This window comes from Micromys minutus, assembly GCF_963924665.1.
Source record: "Micromys minutus genome assembly, chromosome: 10".
NCBI classification, from domain to species: Eukaryota; Metazoa; Chordata; class Mammalia; order Rodentia; family Muridae; genus Micromys; species Micromys minutus.
The window spans coordinates 29,380,584-29,396,815 of NC_137979.1; the positions used below are offsets into that span (position 1 = coordinate 29,380,584).

At 40.9% G+C, this 16,232-nt stretch overlaps 1 protein-coding gene across 1 annotated transcript in view; it reads right to left on the bottom strand.

Annotated features, from left to right (window-relative positions):
* The window catches only part of NLK (nemo like kinase), a 115,660-nt gene that overhangs the window by 26,815 nt on the left and 72,613 nt on the right, over positions 1-16,232 (bottom strand). The gene's annotated exons all lie outside the window — the stretch shown is intronic.

The window sequence follows — 16,232 nt, forward strand, 5'->3', positions numbered from 1 at the left end:
AGAACCCAGAGGAAACACTTACTGCATTATAAGGTTTCTGCTTTGCTCCAGCAAAATCCTCTGAAGTCTCAATCCCCAGCATGATGTTTCCCAGATGTCTAAACCAGTTGCCATGCCAACTAAAGCAGCTTAAATTAAATGAGGGCCAAAACGGCACCTGCATCACTCCAGGTCTGTTGCACATTAAATAAAGCTCTCCTGACAGGGCCTCAGAGGTGCCATTAACTAGAACAGCATCTATCTGATTATTGTTTGAGTAATTTAATGAGGGTCTCCACACAAGAGTAAAAACAGGGTACTATTACCCTCTCTTGGTCCTCCTAAATAGAACAGCCTCTCTAACAGCTGGTGTACCTACTGGGTCAATGAGTTTGCGATGGTCTTTTAAGTTATCATCAGGTAAAGATGACCTATAGAACCAGTGCTTTGGCTTCCGAGAGAATATTAGCAGATTAACCATTTCCTAGATAAAAACTTGTCATTAAAAATAAGATCATTAAAAACACACTGCGCATGGTGTGCCAACCTCAGAGTGATTTGAACAACCCTGTTATAAAATAAATTGCTGCTGATTGCAGCAATTAGTTAAGTAGCTCCATGAAATATGAATTTCAAAATGTACTGATTTGCTTCAGAAGAACGAAGGCTGGGAATGGATAATGACAATCGGGTTTGGGAGCTGGCACCACAGCCCCCAGCCTTCCGGTGCTCAAGACAAAACAGTGTCTCTGTGTTGCTCTCTAAGAAGTTGATTTCTTTCTGAAAGTTAAGATTTCAAGTCTCTTTACTGCTCTCTCAAATACTGGTTATCAGAGGATGTTTACCAAAATAGACATACAAATGCAGGCTAGAAAGTTTATGTGACTTAGTGGGGGTCACATTTCTAGTCAGGGTAAAGCCAAGACTACCTTCCATTTCTTTCTTTCTCTCTTTTTTAAAGATTCGTTTCTATTAGTTATCTTTAGTATTGCATGTTTGTGAAAGCAGGGTGGGGGTGGTAGGAGCACATGAGGGCAGGTACCTCCAGAGGTTGGAAAGCCTCCTAAACTGGATGCTGGGAACTGAACTCAAGTCCTTTGGAAAAGCAGTAAATGCTCTAAACTACTGAGCCATTGCTTCAGCCCATGCTCTGAGAGTTCCTGACTTCTATTCCATGCTTTCTCCACTGGAACCTGATTTATACACCTACAACCTCGTGCTGTGAATCAACCATGGTATGCAAATGCTATAGTCTTCTTTCTACTGTGATAAAACATGATGACTACAAGCAACATAGGGAACATCCTACAACTCCACCCTGCAGAAAGACCAGGGCAGGAACTAAAAGCAGGAACCTGGATGTGGGAAGTGAGGCAGAGGCTATGTTTACTGGCTTGCTCAGCCTGTTTTCTTACATAACTGAGATCAACAGCTCAGGGCAACCAAAATGGGCCCTTCTAAATCCACCATTATTTAAGATAAATGGCCCCCCATAGGCTGGCCTACAGATCAATCTTATGGAGGCATTCCTATTTACAAGTAGTAAATATTCTGCGGCTGGGAGATGTTAAGATGCCTGATACAATACTGCATTTAAACCTGCTTTAATGATGCTGAAGTCTGACTCTTTGTCTTTGTAGAACATCAAGTTGATATATCAAATCATGCAACCCTTCTTCAAGTAACTGAAAAAGAACAAAGGTTTTTAAAAGGTATCTCAGGAGGGCTGGAAAAAATGGCTCAGGGTTTAAGAGGGGTGGCTTTTCCAGAGGTTGGTTCCTAGGTTCCATTTCAAGCACCCACTTGGCAGTTCATAACTGTCTGTAACTCTAGGTTTAGGGGATCTCAGACCTTCACACAGAAACATGAAGGCAAAACATCAATGCCCATTAAATTAATTAATTAAAAAGTATCTCAGGTCCAAATCTCACTATTTCTTTTTTGCCTATTTCCAGCTCTTGAAATAGGAGCATTCACTGTCTCCAGTCTTAATTTTTATCCTGTTAGTCAAATTTTACAACTAACTCTGAAAATTCATAAATTCATCCATATAAATTCTTCATCCATATAAACCATATATGGTTACTTAAATCACTTCACAGTCTCTATTAATTTTGAGAGAAAATAAAACAGAATGTGTTCCCTTCCCCCCACATGTGTATGTACATGCATGTATAGAAAGGACAGGGATTCCAGGGTAATCTTTGGGCTGTAGTAAAATAAAGGGATATGTAAAAGTATGTAAAAAATATGTAAAAAAGTCTTTAATAGGAAAACAGAAAAAAATTATAAATTAGATTATCAGAAATACAAGTCAAGCTCTGATGAGAAGTCCAAGCTGAAGAAGCTAAGTTTGGAAATCATTAGATGATAAAGTAAATAAAAGCAGGGTTGGGATTTCTTAGAAACACTGTGCTAGCTCAGAAAATGGTAAGGACCTGGGGTTCTGCACCAGCAGCAGGAGGAGTTAGAAAAGGATGGTTACCATGTTAACTTTTTGGGTTTGGGGTGTTTTTCAGTGATGCCATGAGCTACTCAGAGGGCTGAGGCAGCAGGACCCCAACATTGAGGTCTTCCTGAGCTACAGAGTGAGTTCAAGCCCAGCCTGTACAACTCAGTGAGACTCTCTCAAAATAAAGAGAGCTGGTCCTACAGCTTGGTATAAGAGCACATCCATAGTCATGTTTCAATCTCAAGGACCCAACAATAGAAAGAAGGAAAAAGAAAAAGGAATAAGCAAATATCATTTTTTACTTTCTATCAGATGAAATGTCACATATTGGGTATTAGTTATTATTTTGGTCACATGCTCATATTTCTCTGCAAAAGACATTTACATATCACTAAAAAAAAATCTCTATCTTCAGCTGTAGGGCATCTGCTGCCAAGTCTTCTGACCTCAAGGCAACAGCACCCATGTGCATGTGCTCCTATCCAGACACAAAAGGATGCACATAATCAAGTAAAAATGATCTTTATAAAGTCATGTAAAAGGATCACTGGTAATGGAGTTACAAACTTAACCTCAGTGACAGGGCATTCTTTAGAATAACGCACACTAGTGTGTCAGCAACAGAGCTGTGTATGACAGTGACCAAACACCACTTCCTGACAGACTGCCACAAAGGCTGCTTAGACAGAATCAGCGGGAAAACGGTTAAAAAGGCTCCTGGGGATCAAGGAAATGAGGCTTGGGCTTGGGGACAGAGAGGAAGGGAAAAGGAGGGGTGTTAAGAAGTAAAATCAGGGGGCTGGAGAGATGGCTCAGTGGTTAAGAGCACTGACTGCTCTTCCAGAGGTCCTGAGTTCAATTCCCAGCAACCACATGGTGGCTCACAACCATCTGTAATAAGATCTGGTGCCCTTTTCTGATGTGTCTGAAGACAGCTACAGTGTATTCATATAAAATAAAAATAAATAATTCTTTAAAAAAAAAGAAGTAAAATCAGGTTTGTATAATTTACTCTGATGTAGAAAAGATGTAAGATTAGAAAATTAATCTAGAGCCTCAACATTAAGCTTTCCCTGACCTCTTGCTTCACTTAAAACAAATGTGAACTATGATCAATATTTACTTAACCTATCCCTATAATGCTACATCTACTTTAGGAAGTAATTTAAGAATGCACAATAATCAGCGTCATCCCAGAAATCCTGACTGCCCCAACTGTCAAAGATAATTCTGCAGAAAAAAAAAGCAATGCAATCACCACAAACGCTGACATCAAATTCTGACCTTCTATTAACAGTAAGATGATTGAGTACTTTTCTGTTTTTAGGAAGTCATGATTACTCAAGCAGTCTCAGAGGCTGCAGGACTGATGCCAAGAGCATCTTTGTTTAACCATCATCATTAGCATCAATAAATACTGACTGGGTACCAAGTGGGTGTAGAGAGCATGCTAGCTCAATGGCAGGACAGAGAAAGAAGATGGATGAATGCAGGGCAAACAGTCAAGGGACTGAGGAGAGACTGACACTGACATACAAGAACAGCACAGCAAGGACAACACGGAAACTGGATTGTTACATGTGTGGACACACAGTTGCTACAGTCTTCACTTTGTAACACACGTCCACTGACTTTGTTTTGTCTACTCCCACTAACTCTGAAAAAAGTCAACCCTATTTTCAAACTCATTCCATAGAGAAGCAGGGGGTCTAGAAGGGTAAATGAATGAGTCAGAGGTAGCATTGAGCCTGAATCCGACCTCTGGTGCTAGAGCCCAGCCCTTGCTCAACTAACCATACTGTTTGTGAAAAAAATGAAGAAAGCCCCTGAAATATAAAATCACACAACAAGCAAAGAACAAAATAATTACACTTCAGAAGGGAAAAAGACTTGAAGAGTGATTTTTGAAAACGAGAAGCTGAACAGAATGTGTCAGTGGGAAGGTGCTGTGATGCAGACCCCAAATGATCAGGGTTACAATCTTGACTCTGTCATTTACCAGCTTGGTAACATTAAGCAAGTTACATAACTTTGCACATTTCTGTGCGTATAAAGTAGGCATAATGATGTTCTTGCCAGTGTCTGACACAAAGGGGAAAAGGAATGAGGTGGCAGCCATCATCCTTATGAGGAGAAAGGGTGAGTTTATTAAACCTCACTGCCAGATGTTGGACATACATAATTCATCCACCAGTAAGAAAGTGACACCAACCTTCTCAAGGTCAGAAGTTGGCAAGCTGGGTAAGGGATTAGACTATGAACTCAGGACTGCTTGAAAAAAACTGTTCAACTGTGTTCTTATCCTTCTATCTTTCCTCCTACCAGGTATGTCCCAGGTTCCGTAGGGAAAGACTCCAGGTGAAGGAAAAGGATGTAAGTAAAGAAGAAAACTGACAACCATTCAACATAGTTCTTTTGAGCGAGTGTGATTTCAAGCAATCTCAAAAGAGCATCATTGCTGAAGGAGGAAAAAACTATTCATTCTTAAGGAAAGATATTACCCTGTAGCTCAGGCTGGTCTGTCTTAGCCTCCCAAATAGTGAGGTTATAAACATGCACACTCCCGGCTACTCATTTACTATCTTTTAGTTTTTTGGCCTTGCAGTGCACTTTTATTCTTATTATCTAATTATTTTCTTTTTCATGTGTATAGATGTTTTGCCTACATGTATTATTTGTGTACTACATGCATGCTTGGTGATCAGGGGCCAGAAGAGGGTGTCAGATCCCCTGAGACCTAGGTTACTTATACTTGTAAGCCACTAAGTAGGTATTGCGAATTGAACCTAGGTCCTCTGCAGTAGGTACTCTTAACTATTGAGATGGCCCATCTCTCTAGTGTCTGTGGTTCATGTACTAATGCAATCTCATGCAAGTTTTCCTGGTCCTGGGAAACATTATGTTCACCACAGGTACATTCCTTTAGAGTTAAGTCACATATGTACAAAAAGTTCTTGTGCCAGAAAGTTTTCTATAGGAATGAGTCGCTTTAAGAAGTACATAGTTAGGCTGGCTCAGCAGTTAAGAGCACTGGTTGTTCTTTCAGAGGTCCTGAGTTCAATTCCCAGCATTCACATGGTAGCTCACAACCATCTATAATGAGATATGATGCCCTCATCTGTCATGAAGTCAAGTAGTACACATAGAATACTTATATAAATTTTTAAAAAAAAGGTAGGCCTATATAGTTGGTTTCCTACAAAATGAAAACTACAATAGAGAACAACTCTAAGAGCCAATCTTTGAGAACTCAGGGAACTTCCCATGTGGATTTCTGGCATTGGCAAAAGGTTTTGCAGTTGTGGGCTCAGAGTGGTAACAACCAGCTACAGGTTAGCACCTTGCAGGTGAACACTGCACACCCCCAAAACCAAAGCCTGAGCTGCCAAAGTGGTGCAGTGGGCAAAACCAACCAACTCTTGCAAGCTGTTCTTCAGCTTCTGTGTAAGCACCCCTCCTCCATAAGTAGATAAAATAAAAATAGCTGGCCTTGAACTTACTTTGTAGTCCATGCAGGCCTTGAAGTTTCTACCTCTGCCTCCTAAGTAGCTTTCACCACCAGGTCCAGTACAACCTAATCCTATTTTCTACCATCTGGCTTTCTTGCCTCCTTCCTCTAAGTAAGTATTAGTAAGAGGAAAAAGAGTTCCAATTAGATATGTAACATTAAACCTATGGCCAATTATGTGATCCAGGGTATTAATATTTAACAACATGCATAGGGCTAAGCATAGAAATACCAGTAGCATAGAAATAAAGAGCACACAGATAAAATACAGACTTGTGCTACTGTTAGGTCTATTAAGTTTCCTGAGGTACTGTGCTCAAATCGAGTTGCTAGCAGGAGACACAGCTGGTCTGTGAAGTAGCTAAGTGCCCCACTGATTCCCCATATCCTCCAATTAAGGTGAGTCTGATGTATTTATAGCTGCTTCTGAACCCTCCAGGTTTCCACGTAGCACATGCATCCTGGTATCTAGCAACCTTAAAAAAAAAAAAAGAAAGAAAGAAAGGGAGTCACAACAGTGGGACATGAAAAGATCAAATACATACAGTCCCAGGAGTTTCCTTAAACCCCCCACACCTGAATTAAGTCTGGCAAGCAGCTAACAATCAAAGGTTAAGCAGAAGGCTAAGCAGTTTAGGAGATGATAATAGGGGTTCTCAGGCTTTTCAGAGGCTCAAATTAGGTGTGCCTTTGTAGATCTGATCCTCTAAAGTCCAGAGCTGGTGCATTTCATTCGCACCAGCTGGGGAGGTTTAGAGATATATTTATATTTTAATGGAGAGGTGAAAGATTAGAGTGGAGCTCCCCCAACCCCCACTTCACCTGGAACAGAGGTGTTTCAAAGAGCTAGTGTGAATAAGTTGTTCCAACTACAGTGACACTCTTAAAAGGACAGAAGGGAAAATTTCCAACTGCGTCAGAACTTTTAAACAGCCTCTTTTTAAAAATAACCTTAGGATTTTGTCATAGACTAAATCTCTGGTAACCTTCACTCGGACAGGAAGGGTTGGCAAAGCCCTTAAAGATGTGACAACTGTTAGAGAGAGGAGGTTCTTGAGATTTCAGGCTGAAGCAGCAATTTACGATAAAAATCTACTTAGTGAGAAAGGTTGGTAAAAGTAATGGAAAAGCAGGAAGGTCCGGGGAGGATCCAGTCTGAACAGATGGTTTAGCTGTGCTACTGAGCTGAGTATTAAACCATATCTTCAAGGAAAAAGATCACAAGGTACAAAAGTTAGTCTATTCCAAATTAAGAGCTAACACCCTTAAAGTTCTCTTAGATGTTCTGCCTGCATGTGGGTCCACACAGGACATGAGTAACCGGTGCTCAGCAGTGCAGACGGACTGATGCCTGGGACTGTGATACAAATTCAAACCCGGATCCTCTAGAACAACAACTAGTGCTATTAATCACTAAGCCATCTCCCAGCCCAACAGCTAAAAATCCTACTCTATGGCTGGAGAGACGGCCACTCAGCAGTTAAGAGCACTGCTTGTCCACTTCCAGAGGACAAGTCAGTTCCCAGCACCCACATGGCAGTTCACACATGTAGTAAGAATTTTGTTTTCTTTGAAAACACAGAAATACTGTGTTTTTGATTTAATCCTGGATATGGGATATAGAGCTGCGTCAGATTATCCATAGCAGCTATGATTTGCCTCATGATCTAGCAGGGATGTGGTTTTGCCAGTGCAGTTAGTTTCTGTAATTGTGTGACAACATTTGGAATTCTGGGGACTCTTCAGAAGGTATTATAAATGCAAGGCCCCGAGAGCTGGAGGTGTTGGTTGTCGGTAGCTGCTGGTCACAGTTTACTAAGTAGTCAAGTGCAAGGAAGAAAGAAGAAATTAGATATCTGAATGGCCAAGATCAAACCTGCCCGAGGAACTACATGCCCCTAGTCAGCAGGAGGAAGTCTACTGATAACTTTGCTTGTGTTCCCCTCTACCTATTTTTTCTCTTCTATCTAGTGTTTGGGAGTTGGAAAGGGTAGAGAGAGAGAGAGAGAGAGAGAGAGAGAGAGAGAGAGAGAGAGAGAGAGAGAGAGAGAGAGAGAGACCAACAAAAAGTAGTCAAAATCAGGCTGCTAGTGGCCACTTGTAGCTGCCAGGGGAGAAAGAGTCTGGGCTGAAGAAAGAGGACCCTGATGCCCTGACCTGAGGCTCTGCTATCACTCTAAAGCTCCATTCCCCCACTCCACAACCCCTATCCCTACTCAACTCCTCCAGCCATGCCATAGCCCCAGAGCTCTTCATGGGGCACTTAGCACCACCCACACTTCTATTTAGGCATAAAGACTCCCAGTACCAAACCATTGCTCAGGGATAACCCTCTGGCCACCAAGTGGGGAGTCCCAGCAGTCTTTGCAGACTAGAAGGGACTACATCTACTGATTTCTGTGAATATTCTATTCCCCAGGACAGATGTGGGAGCAGCAGGATGCCACCCTGAAGCCACTCCTAAGTTCAGGGACATGTGTACATAGGGAGATGGCATGGGTCCCTATGGCTGGGACTTCCAAGTTGGCCTCTCCTTTAGTCTAAGTTTATCTACAATAGGGCATCAAGGCTCACAATGGAGTTTGTCAAAGAGATCTGGGGGTCAGCACAGAGGGGATCAGAGCTGGAGAGTGATCTTAGAGCCTCAGGTCAAAGCTAAAGAATCCTCATTCTTCAGCACATTCTTCCTCTCCTTTCAGCAGCAAATGCCTGCTATGTACACCTATCTGTAAGTCCAGCTGCAGGAGATCCAACATGCTCATAGATACACAGGCAGGCAAAACATCAATGCACGTAAAATAAAAATAAATCTGTGAAAAGAAAATTGACAGTTATGGTGGCACAAGTCTTTAATCCCAGCACTTGAAGGCAGAGACAGGAGGATCTCTGAGTTTGAGGCCAGCTTGGTTTACAGAGTGAGTTCCAGGAGAGCCAGGACTACAGAGAGAAACCCTCTCTCAAAAAACCAAAAAAAAAAAAAAAAAAAAAAAAAAAAGAAATTAAGCAATGAACTTAATTAATTCCCTCTAGGGCTGGAGAGATGGTCAGTGGATACTGCTCTTACAGAGAACCTGACTTGATTTGATTTGAAGCACCTATACTGGGCAGTATACAACCACCTATAACTCCCACACAGTTTAAAAACAAACCAAAAGTAATCTTTACTATCTCAACACCTATGTTGGGCTTCAGGGGATAGGAGGCTTCTTGTGGCCTCCACAGGCTTACACATACACATAATCTAAAAAAAAAAAATCTTAAAAATTAAAATAATAATAATAATAATAATAATAATAATAATAAAAAAACCTAAACACCTTCTTTACCATATCCAGAATAGGCTTGTTCCAGAACTCTGTGAAAGTCTGTCTGGCACTCATGAACACACAGTGGCTATAGCCGTGTGAACAAGACCAGATAAGATCAAGTCAGTTAGTCTTGCAGTATAATGAGGAGCTGCTGGGGTATAGGTTTTTTTTAAAGGTGTGGTCTTTGACAGGTGTTAGAATGACCCCAAACACATTATATATGGACAGCACAAACTGGACTGTATGGTTCATTAAAAAACAATACAAAACAAAAAGTCTAGCAGACAGGAAACCCCAGAGGAATAGGAAGGTGGGAGTGGGGCTGAAGGAGTGGCAGGTAAAGATGACCAGAATACAAACTTATTTTAAGAAAGAAAGTCCACTACTCATGTCTGTGTGCTTAGCAGACCCTGCTACTTTCTTATAGTATCCCTGAGTTCGAGCTCTAGCAGGCCTTCCTTGACTACTGTTCCACATCCTCTCCCACTCATCCGTCTCATTTCAAATTTCTTGAGGAAACTCCGGCACCATGAGATTATGAAACATGCTCAAGATCACATAAGCAGTAAGACACAAAAATTTCAAACTTAGGAGTGAATTACAGAATGCCATAGCTTCTGTCATTGCAGGAGGTTTCCCCCTCCTTGACTGCAGGCTAGTAGAATTCTGAACCAATCATAAGGATTTTTAAATAAACCTAGAACAATGGTCAATACCAAGAATACATATTCGAAGAGCCACCAAGTCTTTGTATTCACAAGAAAGGGAGTCATGTGGCTAGAAAGTCTAATATCAGAATACTCTGGCCAGGCATGAAAGTTAGTATATTTGGGAGGCAGGAACACACCGGTAGTGCTGTGAGTTCAAAGCAAACCTGGCCTATACAGCAAAACTGTGTCTCAAAAAAACAAAACAAAAACCAACCGACCAACCGAAACAAAATAAAAACAAAAACAAAATATGGAAACAGGGAATGAAAGACAATTTTCATATTCTCATGTCTGGTCTGCCAGCTCACCTTAGAAAAAGAGAAAAAATTAAAACTGATGCAGGGCAGGGAGAGAGTGGTAACATGCTTGCTATATAAACATAAGGCCCAGAGTTCAATCCCAGCAGACAGAGAAAAGCTGGGCACAGTGGCGTGCTGTAGTACCAGTGCTAGGGAGGCACAGACAGCAGACTCCCTGGGCTTGGGGTTAGTCAGGCTAGTTCAGTCAAGGAGCTCCAGATCCATGACAGACCTGGTCTTTAAAGGCTTGGAGGAGAGCCGCTATTGGCTCACGTCTCTTTGATCCTAGCACTCATGAGAAAGGGGCAGGAGAATCTTTGGAGTTCAAGGCCAGCCTGGTCTACAGAGCAGGTTCCAGAACAGTCAGGGCTGTTACTCTGAAAAATTCTGTCTCAAACAAAAACAAAACAAAACACCAACAAAACAAAACAAAATAAAACTATTTTACTTTGGAGAGCAACTGAGAAAAACACCTAAGGTTGACTCCTGGCTTTCACACGTACCACCACACATTGAGAACTAAAAGAAACAAATAAAAACCAAAAAGCAAATAAAACAATTTATTATAACATTCGGAGAATGAGAAGTATGTGGGTTTGTAAAATATTAGAAATGTTTCCTCTACACTATGGAGATGTTATGCAACATGTCAAAAAACAAAAAGCAAAACCAACACTGCTAAGTAGGCACATGAATAGGGCTAGTCACTGAAGCAGTTCCAATTGGGCACATGAGAAAGGTTGTGGTATAGTCACATAAAAATTACCTAGCTGGGCATGGAGGTGCATGCCTTTAATCCTAGCATTTGGGAGGCAGAGGCAGGTGGATCTCTGAGTCTGAAGCCAGTCTGGTCTACATACTGAGTTCCTGGCCAGTTAGGGCTACACAGTGAGTCCCAGTCTTTAAAAATTAAAAATACCTGCTGTGTTAAATACTTATTAGCTATCTAGAATTCAAAAGTAGAGCAGGCTGGCTACTGAAGGACACAATGTGCAAAGAACTATTGATGTTGTATACTTTTATAGAACAAAATAAGAGCCTTTAACTGATTTAACTGGTTTGAGAAAATGGAGAACCCATTGTATTGAACTATTTCCTATAAAATAGATGTTTTCATCAAGCTAACTTTAGTCCCAATCACTTTTTTTTTTTAAAACGGATTTTTGTTGTTTTGCTTTTCTAGATGGCGTTTCTCTGTGTGTAGTCCTGGCTGTCCCAGAACTCACTCTGTAGACCTCGCAGGCCTGGAATGGAACGCAAGAGATCCACATGCCCCTGCCTCCCAGGTGCTGAGATTAAAGGTGGGTGACACAATCCCTAGCTTATTTACTGATTTTAAATAATGGAAACAGATCAATCTATTTCCAGTTTACACTGCACAGCAACCAACAATAAGCCAGATTATAAGAAGGACAAATTAGAATATTAAATATTAAGTAGGCCTCAGGCTTTACATTTAGAAAGTTTTACAATTATTTTTTCTTTCTTTTAAATAAATCTTCATCTTAAACCAAGTATAACAGTCATGTAATACATTCCTAGAACCGAGGAGGCTTAGGCAGAAAAACTTCCACTTTGAGGCCAGCCTGGGATACAAAATAAAAATTCCTCATCCAAAAAAATGGCCTTTTTCCAAAGGCATACAGATATGCCAGCCTCCAGCTCCCATATGTGATCAATCCCAGGATTAAACCTGGTTTTAAATATTTTCAAAGTCATAATCAAGATTAAGAGTGTGAGCTTGCATATGCATGTACACACCACAGCTTGCCTATAGAGGTCAGAGGCCAATTTTGGGGAGTTGGTTCTGGAGATCAAACTGAAGTTAATCAGGCCTGGCTCAAGAGCCTTTAAACAGTCTTTGTTTCAATGTGATACACGTGATTTTTCCAAAGGACACAGTAAATACCTGCATACTATGGTATACTAAATTCCCCCAGCCAGATTCTCTGATAAAAGAACAACAGTTAAAACATGTAATCCATTTCAAATGTGAATTCTAAACTCCTGCCATACCTAGCTGAAGGAAAATTCTAACCATAAATATAAGACTTTATGGATTCTTTCTTTACTTTCCCCCTCCTTTTCATATCAAGTCCACAGAGAAGAAAATTTCAACTGAAATGAAAATGAAAGCATCAAATATGTGGACAAGAGACTCTGGTTTGTGGATATTGTCAATTTTAAACAATGCTTTCTGAAGACAAGCAAAACAGCAATGTGCCAGAGCAAGCAAGCTATGTTCTCTTTTAACAAATGGTCAGCCCCAAGTCTCACCATCACCCCTGCAACAAAAAGCACAGTGAGTTTGCAAGCAGAGAGGCATCGGTGTGCTTCAGTGAGAACCACTGACCTTTTCTGAAGCATGCCCAAGCTTCTCCATAGCAATCAATGGAGTAAAAGGTCATTCTGTTCAAGTGTTGGAACGGCAAATTCCTCTTCCTTTTAAAGCAAACTAATGTATTGTATAGAATGTCACAAATTAAAACTACCTCAATTTCAATTTAAAACTAACTTAAAAATAATGGGGGCTGGAAAGACAGCTCATTGGGTAAGAACGCTCAGTGCTCTTGCACAGGACTGAAATTCAGTCTCCAGTACCCTCAGCAGATGACTTACTACAGCCTATAACCCAGCTTCAGAGGGATTGGATATCTCTGACCTCATGTAGACAGACAGACGGACGGATGGATGAACAGACAGACAGACACACATCTTAAAAAAAGAATGATTAAAAAAATAAACTGACTGAAAATTCTACCATCATAAAAAACAGGGGGAAAAAAAAGGAAAGCAGTTTGTTACAGTCCAGGAGGTTGTTGGCCGAGTCTCTGTTATCACAACCGAAAGTGTATATATGGTGAGACAAAAAGGCTGGGGATGTGCCAAATGCTAACATGTTTGCTCAGCTTGCATGAGGCCCTGGGATCAGCCTCTAGCACTGTACAAAACTGGACGTGGCAGTGCAGTGCAAACCTGCAATCTCATCATCTGGGGGTGGAGGTAGGAGGATCAGGATTTTAAGTCTAGCCTTGGGTACACGGCCTGCCTCAAAAACAAATGAAACCAGAAGAGCACCCCAAACAAAAAGGTATTACTTCAAACTTCAGCCTTCACAAAGGGCATTGGCAAAGAGAAAGCCAGCTGTATCTGTCAAAAGAAGAAGGGGGAGTCTGATAATCACCAATAGCAACCATCAAAAACAAACACATATGCATAAAAATCTATAGCCTGAGAGCCAAGAAACTCGAATTTGAGGCCAGCCTGGATTATAGGACAAGTTATAGGACAACCTGGGCTAGATTGAGACCCTAACCCAATCAACAGAAACCACAAAGACTTTGGAGTAGTTTTGCTTTTAAAAATGAATATAACAATTTTCATAGTTGTAGATGCAGCTAAGCAGATACTTTTCTAAACCTTAGGTTTGATTTCAGTTGTGCAAAGTGGAGAACGTGCTTGTATTCCAGCAGCTGAGGTGGAGGCGGCAGGATGAACGTCTCAAGGTCATTCTGTCCTTAGTCACGTCTGAGGCCAGCCTGAGCTACATGAGATCTGTCTCAACATCTGAGCACCTAAAAATAGTTGTTTGTCTGTTTAAATTAGCTTCTATCTACACTGGCAACATTTTATTATACTATAGTTTTCATTTACCAAAAGCTGAGATCTTGAACAATTTCCTAATACATTCAGAGTAAAAGATGAACATTATTAGTCCACAAGCTGCAAAATACATTGATTTTACTCCCAATACAACATGAGATATGAGGAGAGCAAGCACAGGGACCATGTTTGGTTTTGGTCTTAAGCCTCCTCCCTCTTCTAATCTGAACGCCTTTATCTGACTATGCCTATAACCCCCCCTCCAAACAATGCACCCAGTTACATCAGAACTCTCTCAGATTCCTGCCTGAACAGGGCTACATATACAACCCCCTCTGAACAAGTGTATATATATATATATATATCTGCCCCTAACAACAATAAAATTTGGACAATTTCTATTCAGATATATTTTCAATGTATGTGGGCATAAAGAATGGAAAGGCTGATCTGGCTTTAAATTAGTTTTGGGTGCATGCACTGTAAGGCAAACTGTGTCCCTAAGTAATCTACCAAAATAAAGAACCACCCAAACTCTACCCCTTAGCACCCAAACTCTCCTCCTAATAGGCCCCATGAAAAGGAACCGTCTGCCGTGGTCCTGGAGAACTCTCCTGTATGTGGCCAGCTGTCGATCTTCAGTGTTCCCCTTTCTAATCTGTACTGTGTGCTCCAAGTAAAGTCATCTTGCCCTGTTTGCACATCTGTGTGAACCCTTATTATCTATGCTTTTAGAAGGAGGCTAATAACCTGGAAACATTCAACCTAGGCCCAGCTCGGACCAGGGGCATGCTAATCTGTAGCCAAACAAAGACTGCAGTTTGTTTCTGCTACTCTACTGGAACATCCACCCTCTTCAGTGCCACTTGTCTAAACTCTTCCTATCCTTTGATGGAGATCTGAAACGTTTGTTTTCCTGTCTGAAGCCATGCCAACTCCCCTCCCTGCCTTTTAACTCTGACATTACTCGTCTTTATTCTCCTGGCATATCCTACTACATCCATGAGCTATTTTATTTCTCTTTTTAATTTAAGATGTTATGTATATGAATGCTTTGCCTGCATACCACATGTGTGCCTGGTGCCTGGAGAGGCCATTGGATCAAATGGAACTGGAGCTAGCACAGTTGTGAGTTGCCAAGCAGATCCTGGGGATCAAACCTGGTCCTTTGCAAGAACAGCCAGTGCTCAACCATCTCTCCAAATTCTGAATTTCTTCATCTTAAAATGAAGATAGGAGTAAAGTGTTTAGGACACATTAAATTTCTTTTGAAAGTCTGTACTCACAGAAATTTGTTTAAAGTCATACACATAACAGTTCTTTGGCTGAATGAATAAACAAGACCGACCAGACACAGATGAAATGATCATGAAGCAGGAATCTGGCTAGTCCTTGGTTATTCTACTACATTCTTCTTGCTGTTGCCTCTACTTCTGTCCAGTGCTTCAGAGGTAAAGGGGTCATGCTTGTTGACAGTGAAAAGTAAAAGCTTTTCTAGTAAGCCATCAAATGTTCTTCAAGTGATTCAGTCTTTGTAATGAAAATAGGACCAGTGATCATCAAATCTCACTACTCCTGTTTGCTTTGCAAGACATCAAGTAACCCAGGCTAGCCCTGAAACTAATTCTTGCTCCTCTGCTTCCCAGGTGTTAGACAACACACAGTCCTTTCTTTAGAGTGTGCACCAACTTACACAGCATGAAAGCATTAATTTAATAATGATCGATGGATTAAAATTTCACCAAGATTATAGCATAGTTTGGTTTATCATACGGAAACTTCCTAACTATGTGGACAGTCCTATAACCTTATAAGGTGTGTCCAGTTCCAAGCCAGCTTATCTGCTCTCTCCTCCTCGAAAAGCACTTCAATGTACCCATTTCTAAGAAAATTAACAAAGACAACTGTCTACAGTAGAATTACCTGCTACTGCAACTAGTGTTAAGAGGGGAGATTTTCTTTCTTTCTTTTTTTTTTAGTGCTGAATCAGAAATTGGTTTGCTTTTTCAGTAACAGGCCTAAAGTATCCATAAACTCCCTCACTTTTAATAAACCATACAGTCAGGGTGTCACCAATCAGTGACGAGATTCTCACTCTCCACCTTTGTTGTGAAGCTTCACTGGGTTAACTATGGAAAGGAAACTATGATGCCGGCTTTATCTGTATCTCTGAAGCTGCTGCAGGTGTTATTTTACTGTTCATTATTACTCTGTATACAAACAATCCTTAGACAACATTATTGAAAGGGGGGGAATTCATATAGGCAAGAGTTGAGAACATGACACTTTCAAGTCAAACCAAATTAAAGATCAATCCTAACTCTTTCTAGCTCTATGATCTCAGTCAAGTTTCTTACCTTTTGTGCCTCAATT